This window comes from Acinonyx jubatus, chromosome E2 (assembly GCF_027475565.1).
Source record: "Acinonyx jubatus isolate Ajub_Pintada_27869175 chromosome E2, VMU_Ajub_asm_v1.0, whole genome shotgun sequence".
NCBI lineage: Eukaryota > Metazoa > Chordata > Mammalia > Carnivora > Felidae > Acinonyx > Acinonyx jubatus.
This window is the reverse complement of record NC_069396.1, coordinates 3,168,811-3,193,694: the sequence shown is the minus strand read 5'-3', so window position 1 is coordinate 3,193,694 and position 24,884 is coordinate 3,168,811. Positions and strand designations below refer to the sequence as shown.

General features: G+C 55.6%; 2 long non-coding RNA genes across 2 annotated transcripts in view; one reads left to right on the top strand and one right to left on the bottom strand.

The window, feature by feature from the left end:
- Window positions 1-24,884, bottom strand: part of LOC128313314 (uncharacterized) — a 196,926-nt gene that overhangs the window by 80,847 nt on the left and 91,195 nt on the right. The window contains exon 3 of the long non-coding RNA XR_008293834.1: window positions 9,375-9,480. This is a non-coding gene — a long non-coding RNA (uncharacterized LOC128313314). The remainder of the gene's footprint in view (window positions 1-9,374; window positions 9,481-24,884) is intronic.
- Window positions 13,921-22,943, top strand: LOC113604385 (uncharacterized). The gene is made up of 3 exons (XR_003426302.2): window positions 13,921-15,121; window positions 20,232-20,346; window positions 20,595-22,943. It is a non-coding gene; the product is annotated as an uncharacterized LOC113604385 (long non-coding RNA).

Sequence of the window (24,884 nt, the reverse complement as noted above, 5' to 3'; positions counted from 1 at the left end):
GCTTGACAAGTGTTACGGATGCGTAACCTCAGTGGAGACATATGCTATCGCCAGTACCCGGGGCTCCCCCGTTAGCCCCGTCCCTTCTCAGCCTATACTTTCCCCAGGGGTGGCCTTTGTTCTGACTTCCACCCTCCGTGTGCCGGGAAAAACACCAGCCTCCTCAGTGCCGCCCTTGCGTTGGATGCCCTGATTTGATGCTGGGATCTGTTAACTCTGCCCTTTGGGCAAACCACCCTTCCTGCGAGCTTCCAGGACCCTAAATGGTGGGGCTCTCTTGTGCGTCGATCAAGCTTCCTGCTCCTCCTGCCCAGCCCAGACGAAGGGAGCATCTAAATGAGGTGCACGTCGGAGGACCTGGGATGTGTGAGAATGTCCTGATGCCTGGGCCTCCCGTGTGAGGATTCTGGGTTAGTCTGGGATGCGGCCTAGGTACTGGGTTTTGAAAAATCTCCCCTGGTGATTCTAAAGTCTTGAATGCTCCAACCCAAGGAGCTTGGGAAGCCACTCCCAGCGACTAGGTAAAATCAAGGGCCACTCAGTGTGGTTCAGGGACCAGCAACTCCGGGCATCCTTGGGTGCTGGTTAAACATGGACAGTCTCAGCCCCACCTCAACCTGCTGAACCTGAACCTTCACTTTAGCCAGACCCCAGGGATTAGTGTGCATTTGCACGGAAGGGCCACGGAAGACAGGAATCCTGAGGGGCCTTGCTGGTCTGGCAGCCTGTGGTTGGGCTCCGCTCACCTCCCTCCCCTGCGTTTGGGTGTGGATTTTAAGAGATGACACGGTGGAAGGACTGTCCCTGTCCTTGCCCCAGCATGGCGATTTAGGTTTTTCATTTTTCTTCATTTCTTTTAGATGTGCCCTTAATCAGCAGAAATGGTTTCCCCACAGTCTCTGTAAATAATTCTCTTAGTACTAATCTCATCTATAAAGCTGTTCTCCCCCAGAGAACTTGTGACAATTGAAAGAAAACGTCCCCCTCTCCCCGCCCCCCCAAGTCTGCTTCTTAGTAAAAGTCTGAGTTCATGCAGGTTCTTGCAATTCACAGGCAAAGGCCCTAGGGTCACTTCCACTGAACTTTGACCTGTGGGCTGCTTGCTTGGGCAGAGGTGCCTTATGTCCCCCCGTGGGGCTCCTTAGTGCCATTAAAATGAACCAAGGGTCATCAAAGGCTGGTAGCCTTGGACTCTGTTTTATGACTACTGTAAATCCATGGCCTCCCAAATAACTGAGATACGGCACAAAGCTTTCTGGGTAAAATATTCCGTTACAGAGATAAACATGTAACACAGACGTGCAATTATACCAACACCCACAACAGAGAGGGGTGTGGTCACCCGTTAGAATGCCGTGCCCATGCGGTGGGGTACACGTCAGGGCTGCAGGGCTGTGGGGTCATACAGCTACATCTGTCATCACAACCATGTGCCTGTCAGGAGAAATTCCTAGAAGGGGTTGGGGAGAGAAGATGTGAGACTTTACTCAAAGATATGTTGCAGAACGCATGAAGATAAAAGGCCTCTGCATAGGGAAGGAAACAATCAACAAAACTAAAAGGCAACCTATGGAATGGGAGGAGATATTTGCAAATGACATATCGGATAAAGTTAGTATCCAAAACCCATAAAGAACTGGGGCACCTGGGTGGCTCAGTTGGTTCAGTCTCCAACTCTTGGTTTCTGGCTCAGGTCATGATCTCACAGTTCTTTTTTTTTTTTTTTCCTTTCTCACAGTTCTTGAGTTCAGGCCCCGCATCAGGCTCTGCACTGACAGCAGGCAGATGCTTGGGATTCTCTCTCCCTCTCTCTCTCTCTGCTTCTCCCCTACTCTCGCTCTCTCTCTCAATATAAATAAAGAAACATTAAAAAAACCCCACAGAATATGTAAAGAACTTACCAAACACAACACCCAAAAAATAAATAACCCAATTAAAAATGGGCAGAAGATATGAACAGGCATTTCTCCAAAGAAGACATCCAGATGGCCAACAGACACATGAAAAGATGCTCAACGTCACTCATCATCAGGGAAATACACACCAACACCATGATGAGATACCACCTCACACCTGTCAGAGTGGCTAAAATCAGGATGCCTGGGCGGCTCATTTGGATGATCCCAGGGTCGTGGGATGGAGCCCTGTGTCGGGCTCCGTGCTGAGTGTGGAGCCTGCTTAAGATTCTCTCTCTTTCTCTCTCTCTCTCTCTCTGCCCCTCTCCCCCACCCGCATTCTCTCTTTCTCTAAAGGAAAAAAAAAAAAAAACAAAAAAACGAATGGCTAAAATCAACGACACAAGAAGCAACCGGCGTTGGTGAGGACACAGAGAAAAGGGACACTTGAGCGCTCTTGGTGGGAACACAGACTGGTGCAGCCACTCTGGGAAACAGTACGGAGGGTCCTCAAAGTGTTAAAGGTAGGTCTACCCTGCAGTCCAGTGATTGTACCCCTGGGTTTTTACACAAAGAATACCAAACACGAATTCGAAGGGATACACACACCCCTATGATTACTGCCGCATTATCTACAATAGCCAAAGTATGAAGCAGCCCAAGTGTCCGTCGACAGATGCATGCGTAAAGAAGACGTGGTACATGGGGCGCCTGGGTGGCGCAGTCGGTTGAGCGTCCGACTTCAGCCAGGTCACGATCTCGCGGTCCGTGAGTTCGAGCCCCGCGTCGGGCTCTGGGCTGATGGCTCGGAGCCTGGAGCCTGTTTCCGATTCTGTGTCTCCCTCTCTCTCTGCCCCTCCCCCGTTCATGCTCTGTCTCTCTCTGTCCCAAAAATAAATAAAAAACGTTGAAAAAAAAAAAAAAGAAAAAAGAAGACGTGGTACCTATATAGAAAGGAGCATTATTCCGCCAGAAAAAGAATGAAATCTTGCCATTTGCAGTGACATGGATGGAGCTAGAGAGTATAATAAATCGGTCAGAGAAGGACAGGTGCCACATGATTTCACTCATACGTGGAATTTAAGAAAGTCAACAACAACAAAAAAAGAGACAAACCAAGAAAGAGACTCTTAACCCTAGAGAACACACGGATGGTGACCAGAGGGGAGGTGGGTGGGGGGACGGGGGCAATAGGTGATGGGGATTCAGGAGCGCGCCTGTCGTGATGGGCACCGAGTACGTATCGAATTGTTGAATGACTATAATGTACACCTGAAACTAACAGAACATTCTATGTTAATTGTACTTTATTAAAAAATACTTTATAGTTATATTAGAACTTTGTCATTGTATGATACTTCATTATAATTATATGTAATTATAATAACTTTATACTTTATAAAATAAAAAACTTAATTTAAAAGAAGTGGAAAGAAAAGACGGGCTACAGAAGAGAATCACCCATCATCCCTCCACTTTCAGGTTTTCTCACATTTGCGACAAGTCAGCATTCTTCTAATTACGGGGGTGGGTGCCGTGAGAATGTCCGGGGCGGCTGAGAGCGGGGTGTCTGTATTGAGGTGGTGTCTTACGGAAGGTTTTATTCGGGAGCCGGAGGAAGAAGGTGGGGAGAAAACGTGGGCGACATCGTGTACAGGCGGAGGAAGGGTCCAGAAATAAGGAGAAGGAGGTCCAGGGTCACGCAGGAAGCACGTACAAACCGCACCAGGCCAAACCCGGGTTTCCCGAGGCAGAGTGCCCCTGCTCACTGCCTCGCCAGACCACCGTGTGCCTTCCCTCTAGCCCTGAAAAAACAGGCAGCATCCTGTTTTTTAAGAATGAGTTCCTGCTCTCAACACATTCAGGTGTTTTCCTTTTATAGCCTCAGTGAAACAGCAGTACAATAATCAGCATTTATTGCAAACCGGCTCTCTGCCCGTGTCTGTTGTCCTTTTCTGGCCGGGGAAGCTGGGGTCCAGAGAGGGCAAGCTGCTGGCCTGAGCAAACTCAGCTCACGGGAAGCTAGAGTGGGATTTGAACCTGGTCTGCCCGACCCCCAAGCCCCCAGCCACCATGCCGCCTGGCCTCTGCGGCCGGGAATGCCCGGAGCAGGCCGGCTGCAGGATGCGGGCCTGTTTATTGTTCCTGCGGCTCCCTGTGCAACCGTCAACACGTTGTTTGAAGGGTGGGGCCGGTGGACTTTGAAGAGAGTGCAGAAGGAGGGGTCCCACGGGGGTTTGCCGTCCAAACAGACGCAACAGAAACCAGAGGGCAGCCAGGGTGGGCGGAAGGCCGGTGGGTGGGCGGCGAGCCTGCAGGGGCTCGCGTGCGGTCTTGTGATGGCATGTCATGTGACTCCCAAGGCCAGGCCTGGGGCCTTGCGCGGTCCCTCCCGGCGAGGGCTGGGGCCCCGGGCGCTGTGCCTGCCTTCCCCGCGGGACCGAGGGTTTCTGCCGCCGGCCTGGGCTTCCGTGGGGCAGGCACGGGGGGACCCCACTGTGTGTCCCCAGCAGCTGTGCTATCCCATGTCCGAGAACATGGCCCAAGCTCCCGGGTGGATTCGTGAAACGGACCTGGTGGTCTGTGACCCATTCGGTGAGCGGACAGGGGGCTTGGTCAAGTGGCCGAGGCCCCAGGTCGAGCACCTAGGGTCTGCCGAGCACTTCGGATGTGAGGGACGCTTTTCCGTCTCCTTCTGCCATCCTGAACACCTCTGTGAGGTGGGACCAGCAGTGCCGGCCCCGCTTTGCAGGCAAGCACCGGGAGGCTCCAGACGGCGGTGTGACAGGCCCAGGAGACGGGCCAGGGCTTGCCCTTGGGTGGTGTGGCCCGAGCTTTCTCCCTGATATCACGGCACAGAGGCTACATCCGGGACCCGCTGGCAGACGGCATGGCTTTGGCTCCTGACCCTGTGACTGTGCCCCTGCCCCGCCATCTGGTCTTCGGAGGCTGACCTCTTTCTGCCTCTGCCAAGTGCAGGCAATGAGAAACTGCCCCCTGGGCTGTCGTGGGGGTCGGACTAGCTGTTCCGTAAGCTGATGCAACGGCGCACGACGTCTGGCATCCAGCATGGCCTCCAGGCGGCTGGCCGTCAGCCACGCGGTCATCACTGGGGACCAAGCAGCCTCCTCCGCAGGGGCGGCCGCATCTCCCTTTCCTGCTATTTCCTCGTGGTGGAGGTGATGATGGTGGACGAGGGTGTCACCGGTGGGGGGGGGGGGGGGGGAGGGGCGATGTGGATAAACAGCACGTGTCTCCAGAACCCGTGTGCCGGCCCGCTCGTGTCCTGAGCACCCACACTGTCCTCGGACGCCCGTCACGGGCCCCCGTGCTCCCTGACGGCCGCCCAGGGGCCAGCGCCCAACTCCACACGCTGCGAAGGCCTGCCCTGTCCTGTGCCGGTTTCCGTGGGAAAACTGGGGAGGGCACCGCGCGGGGCTCGGAGGGAAGGAGGAAAGGACAGGAAGATACCTTCTGCTGAGCCGCAAGCTTCCGACACACGACAGCGGAGAGGCTTGAGGAGTGTCCCTGTTCAACCTCTCGTCTGCTGGGGGCCCCCCCGCTCAACTTGTGGCCTCAGGACGAGAAACGGAGCGTGGGCTTTGGCGAGTTTAAGTGGGGTCCGAGGAGCCGTGGTTTCGTTTGTCCCCGGGGCCTCTGTCCGGATGACCGTTCCCGCCACCACCCAGCCGGGCTCTGCTCATTAACCCGGTCACACTGGCCTGATAAAGTCGGACGAGAGCGAGGGCGGGGCTGAGCCACAGGAGCGGGTGCCGGGAGGGGGGAAGATTCTGGGCCTCGCTAATTGGGGTTCTCTGCTCCTCTCGATCAGGCTCTGCTCTTTGTCTGAGCAGACAAGATAAGAAGGAAGCTGGGCTTTTCTAACAAGCGCGCCTGGCGGGGCCACGTGGTCATTTCCGAGCGGCCAGCGTCAGCCAGAGCCCCGTCGGTGAGGCGGTGCGATCGCCCCGCTCGGAAACCATCGGGTGTGCTGTCGCTGGGACAGCAGGAGGCCACCCTGAGCCCCGCTGAAATCCGCCTGCGGAAGGCCGCGGGGTCTGGTTGCAGCCCCCGGAGAGATTCTCCTTCTGAGCGGCTGACCGTCTGGCTGGTCGGAACGAACACATTCCGGCCGCCGGTCACTGCCCAAAGCGACGGCTGCCTCCAGACAAGCAGGGAGGCATCAGCACGCGGGGCCAGCGAGTGCCTGTGTTACAGGCCGTGGAAATCGTAAAAATCAAAGCAAACAACAGCGTGTTTGCGTGCCTTTGTGTCTTTCCACCAGAGGGACGTGGAAAAACAAATAAGGATTCATCAGCACTTGTCTGCTTTTTTTAAAAGAAATAGTATCCCTCCCCCGCTTCCCCCCCCCCCGCCGCCTCCCCCCCAAAACGCCACTCAGTGAATTTGCGAGTTAAAGCAAGGCGATGCTTACTTTAAAATCTTAAAGGCCCCACATATCAGGTACTCCAGACCGAAAATAATTTGCGGTGCTGATATGGATTTTCTCCCTATCCGAATATACAAAGTATTATATGTTATATTGACATCCAGGCTAAATCTTTCCCTTATAAGGGGTTTGACATAAATAGCTTTTATTATGTAACTCTTAAATACAAGGGATACAACACATTTCTTAAAGGTCCCAGCTGCTATTGTTATCGTTCGAGACATAAAATTGGAATCCCAACTTCCAATATCAAGTTTTAGCGCAAACCCTATAAAATCTATCTTGTCAGAATGTGCCAGAACCTCTAAGCCCTTCTCAGCTGAACAAATTGCAGCTGCTGCTCTACCCTCGAGGTAGAGCCTCGACTTTGCGTGTGGCGCCTTCACAGCAAACCGGTCCTGGTTTTCGCCCTGCCGCCGGGGGCTGGCCGGGGAAGGCGTAGGTTTAGATTAACCGTGTCCTACGCCGCTTGACAGGGTGACACGGGTCTGCAGGGCCGAGCCCGGGGCCTGGAGATAGGACCAGCCGGCAGGAATGCAGGGAATGTTTTTCTTCGGACTCTATCGAGGCACACAGACCATGGGGATTCTGTCTGTGGTGACAGCCTTAACATTTACCAGAGCCCGGGACGCCGCTGTAGAAATGGCATTGCCCACCCCGAAAGTGAGAAGGTAACGTTTATTTTTGTATTTTTTTCCTCTCTCTCCCATATACAGACTGTAGAAAGACCACCAAGCGTGGGCCATTTTTTTTTTCCGCCATGATGTACAATTCACATTTGTGAATCAAAAAAAAGTACCCGGGGTCATCCACCTAGCCTTTTTTTTTTTTCTTCTTCTTCTTCTTCTTCTTAAACAGGAAACGGGTTTCAGATGTTTATATGTTAAAAAGTAAGGCTACTAATCTGTTTAGCCATTTACCAGATCCTGGCGAACTCCCTCCTACATTTTAACGTTCAGACTCCATAGAATGACGTTCGTTTTATCCCGCTTGTAATTGAGAATGAAAAAACAAAATTGTTCAATAGTCACCTGCTTTTTTGGGACGGTTCCAGGAGAGGTTAGAATAAATGAATCTGGTCGTTTAGTGAAACCGTGCTTGTGGTGGCAATGGCCAACGTTGTGTTCGCGTTTGAAAATTCAACTTTCTCAGGCAATTCTTTACAACAGACCGCGGTCCCATGCATTTTCGTGTATCTGTGGAGACATCCTATTTAGACTCAGGACAGAGGTTTACAAAGACACACAGTTAGGAAATCTGCAGCAAAGGCAAAAGCTGTTCTTTTCAAACACGGGATCTTTTTCTTCGAACCAGCACGACATTTTCCACGGCGCGTCTCGATACTGGGCTGTGAACGATAACAGAGAAAAACCATTTTCCCGGGGAGTCCACGGTCACTTGAAAGGATTTCGGCCTGATGTTTAGAAATCAAGATTTTTGTTTTATTGCTGGAATTTTCTTTTTCTCGCCCCAGGGCCGATCACTTCAAACAGTCTCGCTGCTGGTGAAAACGTGGCCGTTTAGTGTGGCAAAATGATGATACTTCTCTGTGGTGGGAGGTTCACGTATTTACAATCCGGGAGAAAGGAGCACAAACGGGAAGTTTGAATGCTTTTTTGGTGAATTTGTTAGTGTGCGAATCACTGGCTGAAAAGGCTGTTTTAAATGTAGGACTCAAAACAGAAGGAATTGTATCATTTGTGAAACCTGGGTCTGACGGCCCCTACTCTTTATCCGTCTGTGTTTGACCCGACGTTTTCTGTCTGCAGATTGTGTAGGGAGGAAGACTGTGGCTTCTGGAGACGTTTTTGTCAAGGAGAGAGAAACGGGAAATTGAAATGAGCTCTTGAAAGCAGCCCAGTATCCCTGAATCGGCGAGAAGGGTGTTTGTGAAAATTAAAACGTAGGCAAAGAATCATTCTCAACTCCTTTGCGAGCATCCTTGCCTGCCTCCACCCCAATGTATACATTGATATAATATCCTATGAGGCAAAAATACAGCTGTTTCCTTTTTCACCAGACTTATCAGAAGTGGCTGGAGAAAAGAGGAGTAGAGGTGTAAAAATAGACGCGTAATCGATGTCCAGGCTCCTTTCAGTGAGGATGGGAGGGATCGGATTAAACACAAAATACGTATTTTTTTGGCCAACAAAAAAGCCGTTTTGATTGCTTGGGGCATGTTTTAATCACGGCTGCTCCAGGATGGGTGTTAGGACCTCCTGGCACGAACCCAGGGACAAACACTAACAATCGCGCCGGCACTGACTGTGAGCAGAAATCGAGGAAAGCGGCAGAACCTTCTGTCGAGTGGGTCCCTCAAAGTGTAAGCACCCTAGCCGAGGCTGGTCCACGCAGAGCAAACCCCCACCAACCCCGGCTCGCTCTCCAGAATGTGCCTGCCATACCCAAGGTCCCGGAATCTCGCCCAAGAAAAGAACAGCTTCAGGGGCCCTTTGGCCAAGCACCGGGGGGCTGAAAAGGGCAGAGAGGAAGCCTGGGACGACATCTACGCAGCGTCCAAGAGGCCAAAGAGCCAACGGACAGAAGAAGACATTACTCTGATGAGGGGGCACAGACTCCGTGCCGGGAAATTTCCCGCGTGGGGCAGGACGCAGGGCATGGGGTTGGGGCTTCCTCGGCCGGCCTGTGTGACCATCACAGGAGACGACCCACTTTGGCTCAGTACTTTTTTTTTTTTTTTTGACCGTCTCTCTGGGCCCTGGATCGCCAGGAACAGAAAAATGCCAAAGTCTGCAAATGCAGGGCAATCGCCGTGTCAGCTGAGCTGAGATGTTTCCCAAACGAACACCTGGACGATGTAAATCACCCCAGCGGTAAACACTTCAGGCCGGCGCAGGCCGCGGGCTGGCGGGCGGCACCCTCCCACCCGGCCGGGGTCCATAAACCAGGCGCTGGCCCGCAATCACAAACGTCCCTCTCACCGAGAAAGACCCCTCCCGGGATGGGAGCAGAGCCCCTTCGCAGAGGCCATGCAGATAACCGACTGCCCTCGCCGCTGGCCGGCTTACCCTGGGCTGGTATCTGGAGCACAGTCAGAGGTCTGTGTCGTTACGGATGGCCAGGCCCACGGGCGTCAAGGTGGCTATTTTCAAAGGCAGTGTGCAAAGGTAAAACCTAAGAAACAAACAAACAAAAGTCTTGTGTTTTAAACCTTGACAATGAAATCTGAATCATAGCCACAGTAATAACCGAAACGTCTCTGTGGAGGGTCCCCAAAGTTAGTAGAAATCCAAGTGTCCTTCCCTCCTTTAAAACATAGTGAATTAAGAGGTTAAATCTTCTCCGTGCCACCCTGGAATCCCCGACCCTTGACGGATGACCCTGCATCTGGTGTAAGCGATGGTTATAAAGATCCCTGAATGGGAAGAAGCGGACGGCGGAGGACAGAATACATCGCCCGAAAGGTCACCTCCTTGGGAATTTCCTTACATTCTGATGCTCTCCTTTAAGAAGAGAAATCTCTCCTTATAATTAGCTGCTTAGGGGGAGTCTTTTAAACGACATGTTCCTCCGTCAACGGCACAGTTGTCCGCTTTGTAAAAGCGGCCTGGGGCGTAGGCTTTTTATGGCTCTGTTCCTTTCTCCCCACGGCCCGGACCAGAGACGCGGAGGGAACCCGAGAGCAGTTCCCCTGCCTCTGGGATCAACTTTGCACCAAAGAAAAATAACCCGGAGAAATTATTCCTCAGCCAGGAACGAAGGAAGCCAGGATCAGATGGTTGCTGATCAGAGCAAATATTTAAACTGGATAAGTCAAGTCGAGCATTATTAAATAAAGCTTGTTTAATATGTCTCAAACAGAAAATGTCTTTTGAGGAGGGTTTTAGACGTGGGACTAGAAATCTGGCTGGGTGCATGTCTTGAGGCTTAATTGGTGTGCCCGGGATTTGTGTTCTTCAGACAGAAGCACGCTGTTCCTCCACGAACTGGTGTCCCCACCCCCCTCCCCTGCCCGCCGCCCTGTCGTCCTAAAACGAAAGCAGGAAAGGTTTTAGGTAGCTGTTGAAAACGGTTAATGCAACACAATGCGCGTGAGGCCGCTGGCCCACGTTTTCACGTGGATGCATCAGACAAAGTGTAGCCTGGCCACCTTGGTGACGGGGGTGATGGGCCACGGGCGAGATCACCCGTGTGCACAGCCACGTTTTCCCACCACGGTGCAGCGGGCAGCCGCTGACCCGTGCTCCCGCCAAACCTAAAACCACTCTCTGATGGGTTTTACACGATTTACGTTTTTCTGATGTATTTAGAGGACGCCAGATGTCTACGTTCAAATGAAAAAAAAAATCATTGGGAATATAAGATCCCGCCCCTTCCCCACATTTGCTCGCTCATGACAGACGCCAGGTCTGTGTGCGTGTGCCGGCCAATTCAGAGCCGGGTCTGGGGTCTCCGCAGAGGGTCGGGAGGGGAGTTGGGTGTGTGTGACCACGGGCGCGTCTTTCCCTCCGGGCCACGTTTTCTCCTTCTGTGAGAAGGGTGGGGGCTGGTGACGCGCTGAGGCTCGTCCCCCTCGCTGAGAGTCTTTGCACTTCTCAGCGACCACCGTCTAGCTCGTTAAAGTCTCCTGACCCGCGGGCAGGAGCACCCGGAACCAGCTCGAAGCCGGACCTCAGAGAGCAGGCTGAGTCCCTCCCGCGCCCCAGTAGACCCATGCGCCTGGGCGGGGGAGTTACGCCTTGTCTTTCTTCCCTCACCCCCAAAGTGATCTTTATATTCACTTAAGGGTTTTCGTTGTCAATGGACTGGACACGGATCGGACGGGGCACCCGGGACCCACAGCCCCCGTCTGATTCACCTGCCTGAGATGCAGTCACGTGCATCGTCAGACCCTATGGATTCCCTTCCTAAAAACCCCATGTCGCCCAGGGCCCTTCCTCAGGAAATCTGATTCCCTTTATCCCCAACACGGACAGACGGGCCGTCTACTTTTCGGCTCAGACCCACGGCCTGACCCTTCCCGTCAAGTCACCCTGGGCAGCAGCGTAGGCGGTGAAGGAAAACGTCCGGCAATGCGGCAGCAAAGCCTTGGTGCCGAGACCGTGGGAGCGGTCCGGCACCCCCGGCTGCCGTGCCTGTTCCCGGACAGGTGCCGCTGCCCCCTTCTTAGCGGACACCTGTGCATGCTGCCCGCAGGGACGGTGGCCCCGGCGACGGCCACGGAGCCTCAGGGCAGGACGGCGGGCAGCCCGACAGCGGCTTCTGTGCTCAGCTTTCCGGAGCCCTCGTCAGGCCAGAGGGGACGGGACAGCTGGGAATGCGTTGGTGGGGAGGCGCTCAGAGGGTGGCCTGGACTCTGGGTGGACGGGCAGGGGCCCAGGGGACCGAGGCCAGCGTTGGAGCAGGGCTGCTGTGGAAGAACCCCACGTGCCGCTCCGGCTGGGTCAGTGAGAGCGGCTGGGGAGCCTGGCCGTCGCTCCCAGCAGGGCAGAGGCAGCCCCTCCACCCCCCGAGCGTCAAAGCAGGAAGCCCGGGGGTCTGGAGAGGCACCATCTGCAAGACTGGACGTGTGACCGGCCTGGGACACGGTGGGGGGAGGGGGTGACGGATGGGCCGGGCGGGAGGGGAGAAGAAAGCTGTGGGGTCAGGGACGTGTGGCGAGGAGCAGAAGGAGGAAAGTCCACTAGGGGCAGGGGGACCCCGCATCACCCTCCCCTTCACCGTCTGGCCGCAGCTCGTCCCCTGCTGCTCCCACCCTAAGCCTCCCACCCCGCCCCCTGGCGGCTCTCAACCCTGACTGTCCCTGATGGTCCCCCAGAAAGCTTTGACGGTGCGGAAGCCTGGCACCACCCCCAGAGATCGGGGAGGCCTTAGGCTGGGCGGGGGTCCCCACCAATGTTTTTACTGGCTCCCAGGGGTTCCGTGAACAGTCAGGGACTGAGACCGCTGTCCTGACCCTAAACTTCCAGGTGCAGACTTCTTCTGTGAGCTTCCTCTCGTCTAACTGGACACGGCAGAGGCTTGGCTGTTGGTAACTCGCGCACTGGAGACGCTGTGTGCATGGTGGGCCAGCCCTGGTCCAGGGATGCAGCATCGGTAAGGATGCCCGCGGCGTGCACACTGGGCTGGGCATCTGGGCGACCGAGGGGCCCCTCGTTAACTTGCACACCCCACTCCTGGCCCAGGGCCTAGCGTCCAAACTGAAAGAACAGACAGGTTCTGAGCCCAGAGTGGGACTTCCACAAAGCTCTCTCGAATCTTCGCGTGGCTCCCTCTTCCTTGGTAAAGGTAGCAGGACAAAATAAAAACAAAATTTTAAATTCGTCTGGGAAAAAAAAAAAAGCACATCTTGATGAACTGGAACGTACAGCCCAATTACCTGTGCTAAGTAACCCTCATGTTCCGTTGGTCCCTTGTAAATCGCAAGCCTCCTTCATGAGACTTCGCGTAGAGTATCGAGAAGTCCAGACACCGTCGGGGAGCCTCACGCGGCCTCATTCATGGCAACACCCTATGGGGCGCGTGTTACTTTGTGCCCATTTCGCAGATGGGGTAAGTGGAGGTGACTGCCCTGAAGCACACAGGTAGTTTGTGCCAGAGCTGGGGTGGGAACCCCGTCGGCAGTGCGGGGAAGAGAGGCGGGCGCCGCAGCCGGAAGATGGAATGTTATCTCGGAGAACCCCTCGGACGGTGTCAAAGCAGCAGGTTGGCCCCACCAGCTCTGCTCCTCTCCGTGGGGCGCTCTTGCCTCTGAGGGCCTCCGTTTGCTGCCCCACAAGGTGGGGCTCAGCTGGGGTGGCCCCGCACACGCGCAGCCTGCCCTCCACAGGCAGGAACGCGCGGCCACCTTCCTCCTCCGTCGGGCCTCCCGTGGGGCTGGTGACGGGCTGGGGTCTGTTTGTTCTCAGGGAAGGAAGAACCCTTTCTGGAAATGCCAAGCCTCTCTTTGCCGAGACAAACCTCGGGGCTTGACACAGAAGGAGAGTGAGGCAGGCTCGGGAAGGAGGCACGCGGCCCCTCCCTACGAGGAGATGGGAGCCAGCCCTGTCCCGGCTTCTCCATGGGGCTGTGGCTTCTGCAGAGCCAGGGCCCGGCCAAACTGCCTCCCGCAGCCTCTGACCCCAGAGGCCAGGCCCCCCCTCTACTCGGTAGGCCCAGGAGCCTCCCCTATGCCCTCTAAGCCCTGCCCACCTGACCTCAGCTCTGGGACCCCCCTCCCATCTCCAGGCTGTAAAAGGGGGCTCCTCCTGCCTCTGAAGTGTGGCTGTGAGAATTACGTGAGGCAATGATCCATGCTTGTAAAGGGCCAGCCCAGAGCCTTCCAGAACCTTCCGCAGAGTCACAACAATAAGAAACAAACAGCCCAAATGGGGCACCGGCCCAGAAATAGCTCATCCTGGCACCAACCAGAGGAGGTAGGGACCACCTAGGACGCATTTTTCAGATGCAAATACTGAGGCACGGAGCAGTTAGGAGTTTACCCACACGTGGAACGGACATTGGAACCCAGGCGGTCTGGCTGAGGGCCGTCAGCCTCTATAGTCTCTCCATACACTTGACAGATGGGAGCTAAGATTATTACTGGGGGGGGGGGGGGGGGAGGTTGATCATTATTTGGTTTTTAAAACACTTTTAATTTGGGGATCATTACAGACACACACACAGTTGTAAGGAATAATTTGGGAAGATCCCTGTATACCTTCCGGCCAGTTTCCCTCAGTGGTGACGCCCTGCATAGCTTCGGCATGAGGTCACAACCGGGATGTGACGTCAGCACAGCCGACCGTGTTATTCAGGCCAAAGGGGAGCAGGGCTCCCAGGAAAGTGAGGTGTCTGCTCAGACCCCATGGCCCTCCACTCGGTACCCCTCGCCCTGCCCTCCTTTTCCTTAACATGACCTGACGTTTGCGGGTCTGTTCACGCTCCCCCAGAGACGCAAGTTGCGGGAGGTCAGAGATTTGCCCGTGGCGTTCGCTGCTGTATCCCCTGCGTGGAGAACAGGGCCTGTCACGTCCGGCCTTAGTACATAGTTTTGAACGGATGGGTGAGTGACTGATGCTTCCTCACGGGGCCACATGAGCTCCCTTTTAAAAACACCTATAAACTGGGCTCAGTACTCCCGACCTGCAGGGTGTGGTGAGATCAGGGCAACCCGAGACCTGTCGAGAGTCCGGCCCTTGGTGTCCAGGGGGGTCTCAGCACGGTGGCTGGGGCTGTGCTCCCTCTCCTACCCGGGGAAGCCTCCCCCTGCCCCTCCAGCCTGTGTCGCTGACCTGACCGTTCTGGGAGTCTCACTGCCGCCCTCCCTCCGGGGTCTCTGGGGTTTGTCAGGCCCTATAAAGGGCCTGTGATCTTTCAACAGTTAGAGCATCGCCAATAAGAGGTTTGCTTTGCGGCACTTGAAGGAGGAGGGCTCTCTGGAGGGTGGCACGGGTCTTAAGTACCCTGAAGTCGGCTAATTCGGCTCGCTTGGAATAACAGACATTTAACACCTTCCATTGTTCTGGGCCTGGGCCCCAGAGCCCTGCTGGGACTGGGGGCCGCGGGTTCCTCCGGTTCACAGGGGAGGCCGCCCTCCTCAGCACCAGGTCTGAGACCCAGTCTCCCCCTAGCAAGCCTACCAAACCCGAGGGATCTCCACACCCCACCCCTGCCTCCTTGGAGGAGGAAGCGGGGCATGGGATCTCGTAGTGTCAACAGCCCCTTAAGCGATAATCCTAGACGTACTTGCCCCTCATGCCTTTTCTTATATTTGCCGTTTCAATTCCTGACGAGTGGGGGATCTGAAAACCACCACACTTCTTCCTATTGTAAAGTAAGTGTCGTATGTTTATTATAAAACAAAACATTCAGTATAGAAAGTTGATTAAGAAAGGGAAACACTTAAGGAATAATTTCTTGATTATCCATAACCCTGCCATTTGGGGATTAGCCACTTTACGCATTTTGCTATATTTTCTCTCTCTTTCTCTCCATTTATGTACATGTGTATAACACAGTTAGAATGATATAATTTTAGATCCTGTTTTCCCCATAACCACTGTATCATGAAATGTTTCTGTTCCTTTAAAATATCATTTGGGAACACGTATATTTAAAAATAATTGTCTTTTAACGTTTATTTATTTTTGAGAGAGAGAGAGAGAGAGAGAGAGAGAGCGCGCACGAGTGGGGGAGGGGCAGAGAGAGAGGGAGACACAGAATCTGAAACAGGCTCCAGGCTCCGAGCCGTCAGCACAGAGCCCGATGCGGGGCTCGAACCCCAGAACCGCGAGATCGGGACCTGAGCCCAAGTCGGACGCTCAACCGACTGAGCCGCCCAGGCGCCCCGGAACACGTATGTTTTAAAACTGAAAAACCGAACCCTGTTGTGGACAACAAAGAAGATGCTTCTGCAGAGTGAGCAGAAAAGCCAAGACAGGACGCAGCCCGTCCTACTCCTGACCGACGTGGGGGCTGCTCCTGGACGGGCACCTTCGTACACGAGGATGCGGATGCAAATCCTTGGACGCGAGTCGCGTGTGTTTGTTTCCTGCGGTAACTTCCCGGTGCGGGAGCCACAGCTCAGAAGGTGTGGACGCTTCTAAGCTCCTGTGTGTACACTGACAAGTCACCGCGTGGAGAGGCTGTAAGTTCACGGACCCGTCCCCCAGCTGTGCCCACGAGCGCCTGTATCTTTCCACCTTGGTGTTCAGGCCTTTGCCTTGTTTTTTTGTTTTTTGTTTTTGCTAATTTAAGGAGTCAGGACTTGGAGTCACCACTGTGGTTCTGAGACACCTGACTTCACTTCTAAACACCTTCATCTGGTCCATTAGCTACCACACTGGGAGACAGCAACTGCGGGGTGTTATGGAAATGGAGGAGCCGGCTCTCCGTCTGTGAGAGCATCAATTCCCTTTGCAGAGCTCAGGCGTGGGGACAGGGGCCACCCCTCTGAACAGCTGTCATTCGTGGCTGCCTGTGGGGAATTTGATGGAGAGGCCAGCCCCGGGGAAACTGGAGCCGGAGGAAGGGGGCACAGAGACTTCTCGTGAGATTGTAGGTGGGAAGGATGGCTTGCAAACTCACCCCCTGTGGCTGAAAGAAGCTTGCCGTAAGGAGCCTGCCCCTTTTAAAAAGCAAACACAAGAAATGGACCCTTTGAAGGGTCCGAACCCATGACATTCGGCACATTCACGGCATCGTGCAGTCGCCACCTCTGTGTGGTCCCCCGACATCTCTGTCGTCCCCAAAGACACCAGGCCCGTTCGCACTCCCCGTTCTCTGTAGGCTGGCCTGGAACCACACATCCGCCCTCCGTCTCCCTCACTTGCCTCTTTGGGATATTTCACGGAAGCGGAGCCCCACAGCTTGCCAGCCTTTGTGTCTCCCTGCCCCCCGCATCACCATTCCCAGCTGCTGCCTGCCGTGCCCGGGGCTCGTACGGCTGGGCGATAGGCCACCACCTGGACGGACCGCGGTCTGTCCATCCAGTCCCCGCTGACGGACACTTGCACTGTTCGCAGCTTTGGGTTACGTCCGCAGCAGTGGGATTGCGGATCTCACGGACACTCCGGATTTAACTTTCTGAGGAGCTGTCGGACGGTTTTCCACAGCCCCGCCCCTTCCACGTTCCCACCAGCAGGGCGGGGGGGGGGGGGTCCGATCTGTGTACAGAGGGAGAGATAACGGCTTATTCCAACAGCATCTTCCCGAGGCGCCGTCCTGCCTTCTTGGTCCACGTAACAATCCCAGCGTGGCACTCCCGTGCTGTCACCTGGCCGGCGGTCTATTTGAGACCCTTGGCAGGCCACAGCCCCCTTAACGTTCTGATGCCTCCACCTCCTGGCTATGCCTCCGCCCCTCCCGCCTCAGTTTCCTCCCTGAGGAAACGACGCAGCTACGTCTAGTTGACTGGCTGCCCCAAGCCCCGTGCCAGGCGTGTGGTGGTGCCTCATAATGACGAGCTGTGAGGTCCCATCCAGGAGGCGCGTGGGGGGGCCGTCAGAGGCCGACCGAGGGCCCCCCGAGCCTGTGCGGTTTCACCAACTCACTACGTTGCCGTCGATAATGCGAAACAGACGATTAGAACCACATCTGAGCACGACTGACAAGTGCCTCTAATACATACAGAAATGGCCAGAGGGGGTGGGTCTGAGCCAGGCTGGTTCCAGTGTCCCTGTGACAGAGAGGATGGTGTGGCCGTCAGGGGGGACCGGATGCCCCACCTCTGTGGCCTAGCAGGCTCCGTATAAAACCTTCAAGGGCTAAATAAATGCAGTAATTTACAGAGAAGAGGCCTCCCAGGGCTGCCTCTGGCACTGAGGCCTGAGGACCAGGCCAGCATCTGTCTTCTCGGGTGACGTGTTCCTGTCAACAGTCACCCTAGCGGGAACAGGACCCAGCAAGACAGTGTGGCACCCTCCCTTCTGCTCTGTGTTCTTCTTGGTGGTGAAGGGGAGGGGGCAGCTGCAGGGCTGCAGGGCTGCACTGCAGGGGAGGGCAGGGGAGGGCAGGGGAGGGGAGGGGAGGGGGAGGGCAGTGCTGCAGGGCTGCAGGGCAGGGGAGGGCAGGGGAGGGCAGGGGGAGGGCAGTGCTGCAGGGCTGCAGGGCAGGGGAGGGCAGGGCTGCAGGACAGGGAAGGGCACGGGGAAGGCAAGGGAGGGCAGGGCTGCGGAGCAGGGAGGGCTCAGTTCTCTCTCCCCAGTTGTCCTGGCTCCCTGAGGCCTACGGGATCAGAGCCGAGTCCCCCGGAAGTCCAGACTCCCTCAGGGACGCAGGGCTGAGTGTGGCGCAAAGCCTCGCAGGCCCAGAGCGAGCAGGATGGGAGACTGGACCCGCAGTCCAGGCAGGTGGGCTTCCAAGGAGCGCGGGGCACACGCCCTGGCCTTGCACGGAGGTCCGGTTCTAGAGCACGCTCTTTTCAGCACGCTGTGATCTCGGGCAAATGTCACATCTCTCCAAGGGGTACATTTGTTTCAATTTTATCTCTGTATTTGAGAGAGAGAGAGAGAGAGAGAGAGAGAGAGAGAGAGCTAGCAGAGGAGGGGGACGGGGTAGGGGGAGAGAGAATCTTAAGCAGGGCCCACGCTGAGCCGGGCTCGGTCCCACAACCCTGGGATCGTGGCCTGAGCCCAAATCAAGAGTCGACGCTTAACCGACTGAGCCACCCACGTGCCCCAAGGGACCCATTTTTATCTACAAGACGAAGACGAGAAATTTTCACCTGTCAGGGTGGTGAAATGAAGCAAACACAACGTTCGTTGACAGGCATAAATAATTTCGCGGGTGTGAAAAGGGGGCGTGTTTTGGCCAGCGGCGTCCAATGCAAATATAACTCAAGCCACACATGTAATTTGAAATTTTCTAGCGACCGCGTTAAAAAAGATGTAGAAAGAAACAGGCGGAACTGATTTTAAAATACCTTAACCCAATATATCCAACGCGTTATCCTGTAGTTAATGTGAAGATGGAGATATTTAAAGTTCCTTTATACTAACTCTTCAAAATACGGCAGCACATCTCAGTTCAGACCAGCCACACTGCCAGGGCTCAGTAGCCACGTGTGGCTGTGCAGTGTGTGTCTAGAACCATCCTATTTCCTGGGCAAGAGGAGTCCCACCCGGGGTGGGGGTGGGGGGTGCTGTCTGCCATATCACCAGTCTGTCCTGATGGGGCACTGGCTTCCCGAGGGGGAAGACGGTGCAGAGGTGGGGATCAGGTAGGTCCTTGCTAGTTCCACAGTTTTAGGGTTTGATACGTTTGGGGGCGGGGTTAACTTAAAAATCTGTTTGCATATAAAGAAGATGCAAATTTTAGCGAGAAGGATGCTCACTGCAGTGTCATCACAACAGGGTGGCTGTGAAATCAGCCAAGTGGCCACAGAAATCGTCACCTCGAGGTAACTGGTGACCTGGACAAGGCGGGGATGGGGGTGGTGGTCAGTGACCGGGGGAGGGCGGAAGCCAGGCGAGTGGGTGAGAAGGCCGGCGATCCCATTTCTGTGTTTTAAGTAAGAAAACCTGGATGGACATTGACCAAAATGTTCACTGTCATCTCCGGCTGGTGGAACACGGTGGGTTTTTGGCCTCCTCTTTTTTTTTTTTATCTGTATGTTCCAATTGTCCTGTAACAAACGGCGTTAGTTGAGGAATATGTAAATTTTCAAAAATAAACGCGATATATTGGAATTGTAATATAATTCCGCTTTCAGGGTGGTAAAGGGAAAAGGAATCACTCACCACAGTTGGGGTGAGAAGGGGGGCTCTGATTTCTCTGAGGTTCCATGACACCGAGTGTCTGAAATCCCCACCCGACCCTTCCCCTAGATTCACCCCAACTTACTCGGTCCTCCGCGGGCATCCTGTTCCTATTAGACCGTAAGCAACTTCAGGGGCCCGGAAAAGCTTCGCTGAACATCTACTAAATTCCTGGACCTGTGCATCTTTATTATGTTTAAATTTTTATTAAAAAATTTTTTTATGACATTTATTTATTTTTGAGAGACAGAGTAAGACAGAGCATGAGCGGGGTAGGAGCAGAGAGAGAAGGAAACACAGAATCCGAAGCAGGCTCCAGGCTCTGAGCCGTCAGCACAGAGCCGGACGCGGGGCTCAAACCCACGGACCGTGAGATCATGACCTGACCCGAAGTCGGACACGTAAGCAGCCGAGCCACCCAGGCACCCCTGTCCATCTTCATTAATATTAACATTAATCCCGTCCTCCCGACAGCCACAGACAGGAAGGCACTCGCACCATCCCCAGGTTACAGATGAGGAAGCCACGCATAGCAAGGGTTAAGTAACTGCCCGGGTTCACGCTGCCGGTGAACGGTGGTGCCCGGGTTCTGAAGCCAGACCGTCCACCTCTAGACCACATGCCCCTTCTCCTCGACTACACAGACCATGGCCCCTTCCTCTAAATCACATTTCTGGCTCCTGGCAGGGTGGACTCCATCCGTATCTCTGACTCTTCTGTGCCTCCCTGGGGGTCCCAGCTTGGTGGGAGCCCAGTGTTGAACTGACCCTCAGCCACCGCTGACCCACTGCAGCAAGAGAAGGTGTGTGCCTTCAGTGCTCTGCTTTGGGCCCGGAGCAAAATCAAGGGAGTCTTAGGATCAGGACTGGAGGAACTGTAAAAGGAGAATGAAGAGCCAAGAAAATGAACGTGTGTGTGTGTGTGTGTGTGTGTGTGTGTGTGTGTGTGTGTAGGCTGTGTGTGTGTAGGGTATATTTTCCTGGGGTGGGAGCTGGAGAGGGGGGCTGTTTAGTTTAGGCAAAGGCTCAAGCTGGTCCTTGCTGTTCGCAGGAAGCCCAAATGGGGAGTCAGGAAAAGACCCCAGGGATGCCGCACGCCTCGGACAACGGCGTTCCTCCCTTCTCGTACCCCGGACTTGTACGCTCACAAGAATTTGCAGGACACCGTGCCGTGCGGGCGCTGTGCTGGCCCAGGGTGCCTGGTAAGGACAGCCAACACTGACAGGGCCCCCCGGGAGCCGTCAGCAGCGGGCGCGTCTGAAGAATGTCACCTCCGTTAACAGCTGCAACGCCCTCACCTGGCCCCTGAGCTCCCAGCCCTGGCTGTCCCCAGGGCACCGAGGTGTGTGGCCAGAGTTCCACCTCCAGCACGCACAGAGTGGCCGGTGAGCGCCGCCTCACCTCAGCAGCTCCGCAGACTGCCTCCCAGGGAGAAGCAGGCCTTTGTGGGAGACGATGGGTTCCCTTTAAGGAAGAGACCCCGGGAGCCTTAAGACATGCTGCTACCGGGCCGCCCAGACTTTCTGATCTCACTGGTCTGGGTGGGACCCGGGATCAGTCTGGGTTTTGTGTTTGTTTTTGGATCAACTCGGGTGATTCTCTAACCCTTTGCCACTCAGCGGGCGTCCCTGTCGCAAGAGTCCCGCTGGGTTTAACGCCCAGTGTCACTGTCTTGAAATTCATCACTGTTGAGCGGGGAGGGGCCTGGTGCTTCCTTTCGGCCCTGGGCCCCCCGGGGTTATGCAGCCCCGCCTGCAAAGTTCTTCCTCCCACAGACCCAGGCTCCCGACTCAACACCTGAGGCCGGCCTGGGCTTTCTGGATGTTGTAAAATACAGATGGCGGCTTGTGGCGGCCCAGGTTATACAACACGAGGTAATCAATCCGACGAGTAAACACAGCGTAGACAATCAAAACCAGCCACGGTGCAAAACGGGGCAGAAGGCTGAGAGGCCATGAGAGGCGGGGACAGGACCGAGGGCAGGACCAAGGACAGGACCGAGGGCAGCACCTCACCTTGGGCCTGGCCCCCGCCCTCAGGGTTTGCTCCTTCACAGGGCTGATGGTGGTGCACCCCACCGATGCCTCCCCTCGCCTCTCCCTGCCCAGATGGTCTCTCTCCCTCCTCCGCTCCGCCAAGCTCCCCATTCCCTATAACCACCGTGGTGGTGGTGGTGGGGGGGCTGCTGGATGGTCCCCCAAAGTATGTCTACATTCTAATCCCTGCACCCTGTGGATGGGGCCTTGTTTGGAGAAAGGGTCTTTGCAGATGTGATTAGGTTAAGAATTGCAGAGGAGACCACCCTGAATCCTCTCCCTAGACCAGAGGGGAGGAGAGGCTGTGGAGGACAGGGACAGAAGAGGAGGGACTCGGTCACAAGCTGAGGGATGCCTGGGCCCCTAAGACCTGGAAGAGGCGGGAAGGATCCTCCCCTCCAGCCTTTGGAGCGAGGCCCTGTGACACCGTGAATTGGGGCCTTCTGGCCTCCCAAACTGGGAGAGAATAAGTTGCTGTTGCTCTAATCACCTGGTTGGTGGCAATTATTTTTGGCAGCTCCCTCCAACTTCCTCTCTGCTTTGTTTTGTGCCAGCTACGTGAGCTCTCCCCCGCCTGCTGTAAGCCGGGCGAGGCTCTGTGTGTGTGCATGCTGCTCACGGCCGTGGCCCCAGTGCCTTTACAGCGGCAACCGGAGCCTCGGGGCCCCAGGGAGCGAGAAGCATTGCTCTGGTCCTCAAAGTGACCTGTGGGGCAGCAAACTGCCAGCAAAGCCCGGACCTCAGCCACAGGCAGCCCGATGACTCCCGGGAGGGGTCCGCTCCTCTGACTCACACCCGGAGACCCTCACCCCCACCGCGAGCGCCCCAAGCCCTTGCCTTCCCAGCTGCCCAGCGTGCTCCCCCTCACTGGGGCCCCAGGACGCGATGCTCAAGTAGATGCCCACGCCCGTCTCTGCGTCTTAATTTAGATCATCCTGATGGATGGGTGTCCTGCCGACCATCTTCTTCGCGCCCCTCCCGATTCAGTCCTCCCTTCCTTGGCGGCCGACCTGCCTGGACTCCATCGTCCCACCCTGGCCTGTGCTCCCGGCTGGAGCTGGCAGCGGGGGCTCCGTGGACCACAGGACAGTGAGGGGAGGGAGGCTGGGTGCTCTCTGCTCCCTCCCCGCTGGGCCACCTCCACCTGGCGGGCGGTGTCCCCTACCTGAGGTCACAGCTCCCGTTGGGGTCCTCTCCATGTGGACACCCTGCCATGATGTCACCTGTGTCCCCTCATCCCTACAGTCCCCTGCTGCTGCCTCCCATCCCTCCCCCAGGTCCACAGACCTTGCCCACACCTTGCAAATGTTGCTGTTGTTAAAGCCCCTTCAATTTATTTTTTGTTTAAGTTTATTTGTTTATTTTGAGACAGACAGCCAGAGAGAATCCCAAGCAGGCTTCGTGCTGTCAGCATAGAGCCCGACGTGGGGCTCAAACCCATGAACCGTGAGATCGTGACCTGAGCCGAAATCAAGAGCCGGATGCTTCACCGACTGAGCCAGCCAGGTGCCCCCAAACCCCTTCAATTTAAAACCCAGTTCGAGCGGCTATTTCCAGCCCAGCGAGACCCGGACTGATCCCGTGTCCCTAACCGGGCTATTACCGGTTACCCGCTGTCCACGCCCCTGACGCCTGCTGGAAGGTGGGGTTCCGCGCCCAGTTTACACCCCGGAGGAGACACTCCCCGCTGGAACACGGGCTCGGGGAGCCCAGGGGCTTCGTCTTCCTTTTCCTGGAATTCCTGCTGAGATCATGGCAGAGTCGCCCCTAGTCGTACGAGAGGGTCCAGGGAGGTGGATCCCCCAGGGGTAACGTTTCGCAAAACGGCCGTACGAAGGTGCCAGCGGCGTCTCAATGCTGACACCACCCACCTGGTCACTCACATCTCTGTCAGATCTACCTGTGGTCGTGCGCGCGTGTGAGCTCACGGGTGTGCATGACGTGGGTCGTGCCGCCTCCGCACGTGGTCGTGGCACGGCACGTTTCCCTCAGCACCAGGAAGCTGTTAATCTGATTTCTCTGGAATTTGTATTCTAACCTGATTTCTTCAAGAGCCTCTTAAGGCCTTATTTTGTGACGACTTTCCTCCCACTGCCAGAACCGTGCCTGGCACGTGACAGAGACTCAAACGCCTTTACCGGCTGAGCATCGGCTGCGTTTCGTCCTCAGGACCCCCCGTTTGCGCGGACAGGGAAGCGGGGCTCAGGGCTGGGCTCACGCTCGGGGTCTTGAGGCCCCGGGGGCCGCAGTCTGGCTCCTGCTGTCCCTGCTGCACCCCGAGGGGCGGCACGGAGGGCATCTGGATGCACGGGGTCCCGGGCACCCCTGTTCAACCTCGGCGTCTTCCCCTCCGTCTGCGGGTCGTCCTTCCCACAGCTGTGCCGGGCGGCCGTCCTCCGATCCCGTCCAAAGCCGATAAAAAGTGCCGGGCAGGACGCGGCGGAGCCTGGAGCCTGGCCGGCCTGATAACTGGCTTCGCTTTGATGTTTTTCAAGTTCAGAACGGACCCCGGGCCCCTTGGCCAGCGTTGCATGCTTGTTTATTTTTGTCGCCGTGTAGGCTTGTGTGATTTCCCCTTCCCAAGTGGGACAGCTATCATTATTGCTGTCATTACCCTATTGGAAACGTTGCTAAACGCACTCTCCCGCTCCACCCCACCCCTCCTTCCAAGCGCCTGAGGAAGACCACCCACGACGTCAGACCTTCCCTCCATTTAATTTTAGTCTCAGGATGTAAGTTTGCAATTTCATCACAATTAAAAAAAAAAAAAAAAACCCAAAACCGAAACGAGACTGGTTTTCCTACCCCAGACCTGCGGACCGTCCCTCCCTGACAGGCGGGCTCAGGAGCTGCCCGAGAGTCCCCAAGAACGGCGAGCTTTCAGGGCACGGGGACCCGGGAACGGTTTCGCAAGAACACACGGAATACTGTCCTAAGTTACGTTCCAAATGCGTTAGATCAGAAAAAGACCGCTAAGCTGTGTTCTTCTCATAAATACCAGTGAATTAGTCAGAGGGCACGGGGAGTGCAGGGCACAGGAGAACCCACCACTTCCTCTCTGAGAGCACCCCGGGTTGGAATGTTCTAGATATTCAGGACACAGCGGCAAAGACCCTCACGATAACTCTGAGATCCCCCTGCAGGGTTTTCCGGCACGCTGCCCACCTGAACACAAGGTTTGTGTTGTATTTTCTTCCTTTCTTTCCTTTCTTACTTATTCTTTGTCCTCGTAAGTCCATGTCTGAAACACACGCGGAGTCCGTGTGCATTCGCGCACGCACGCACGCACACACCCCCTGGGCGTT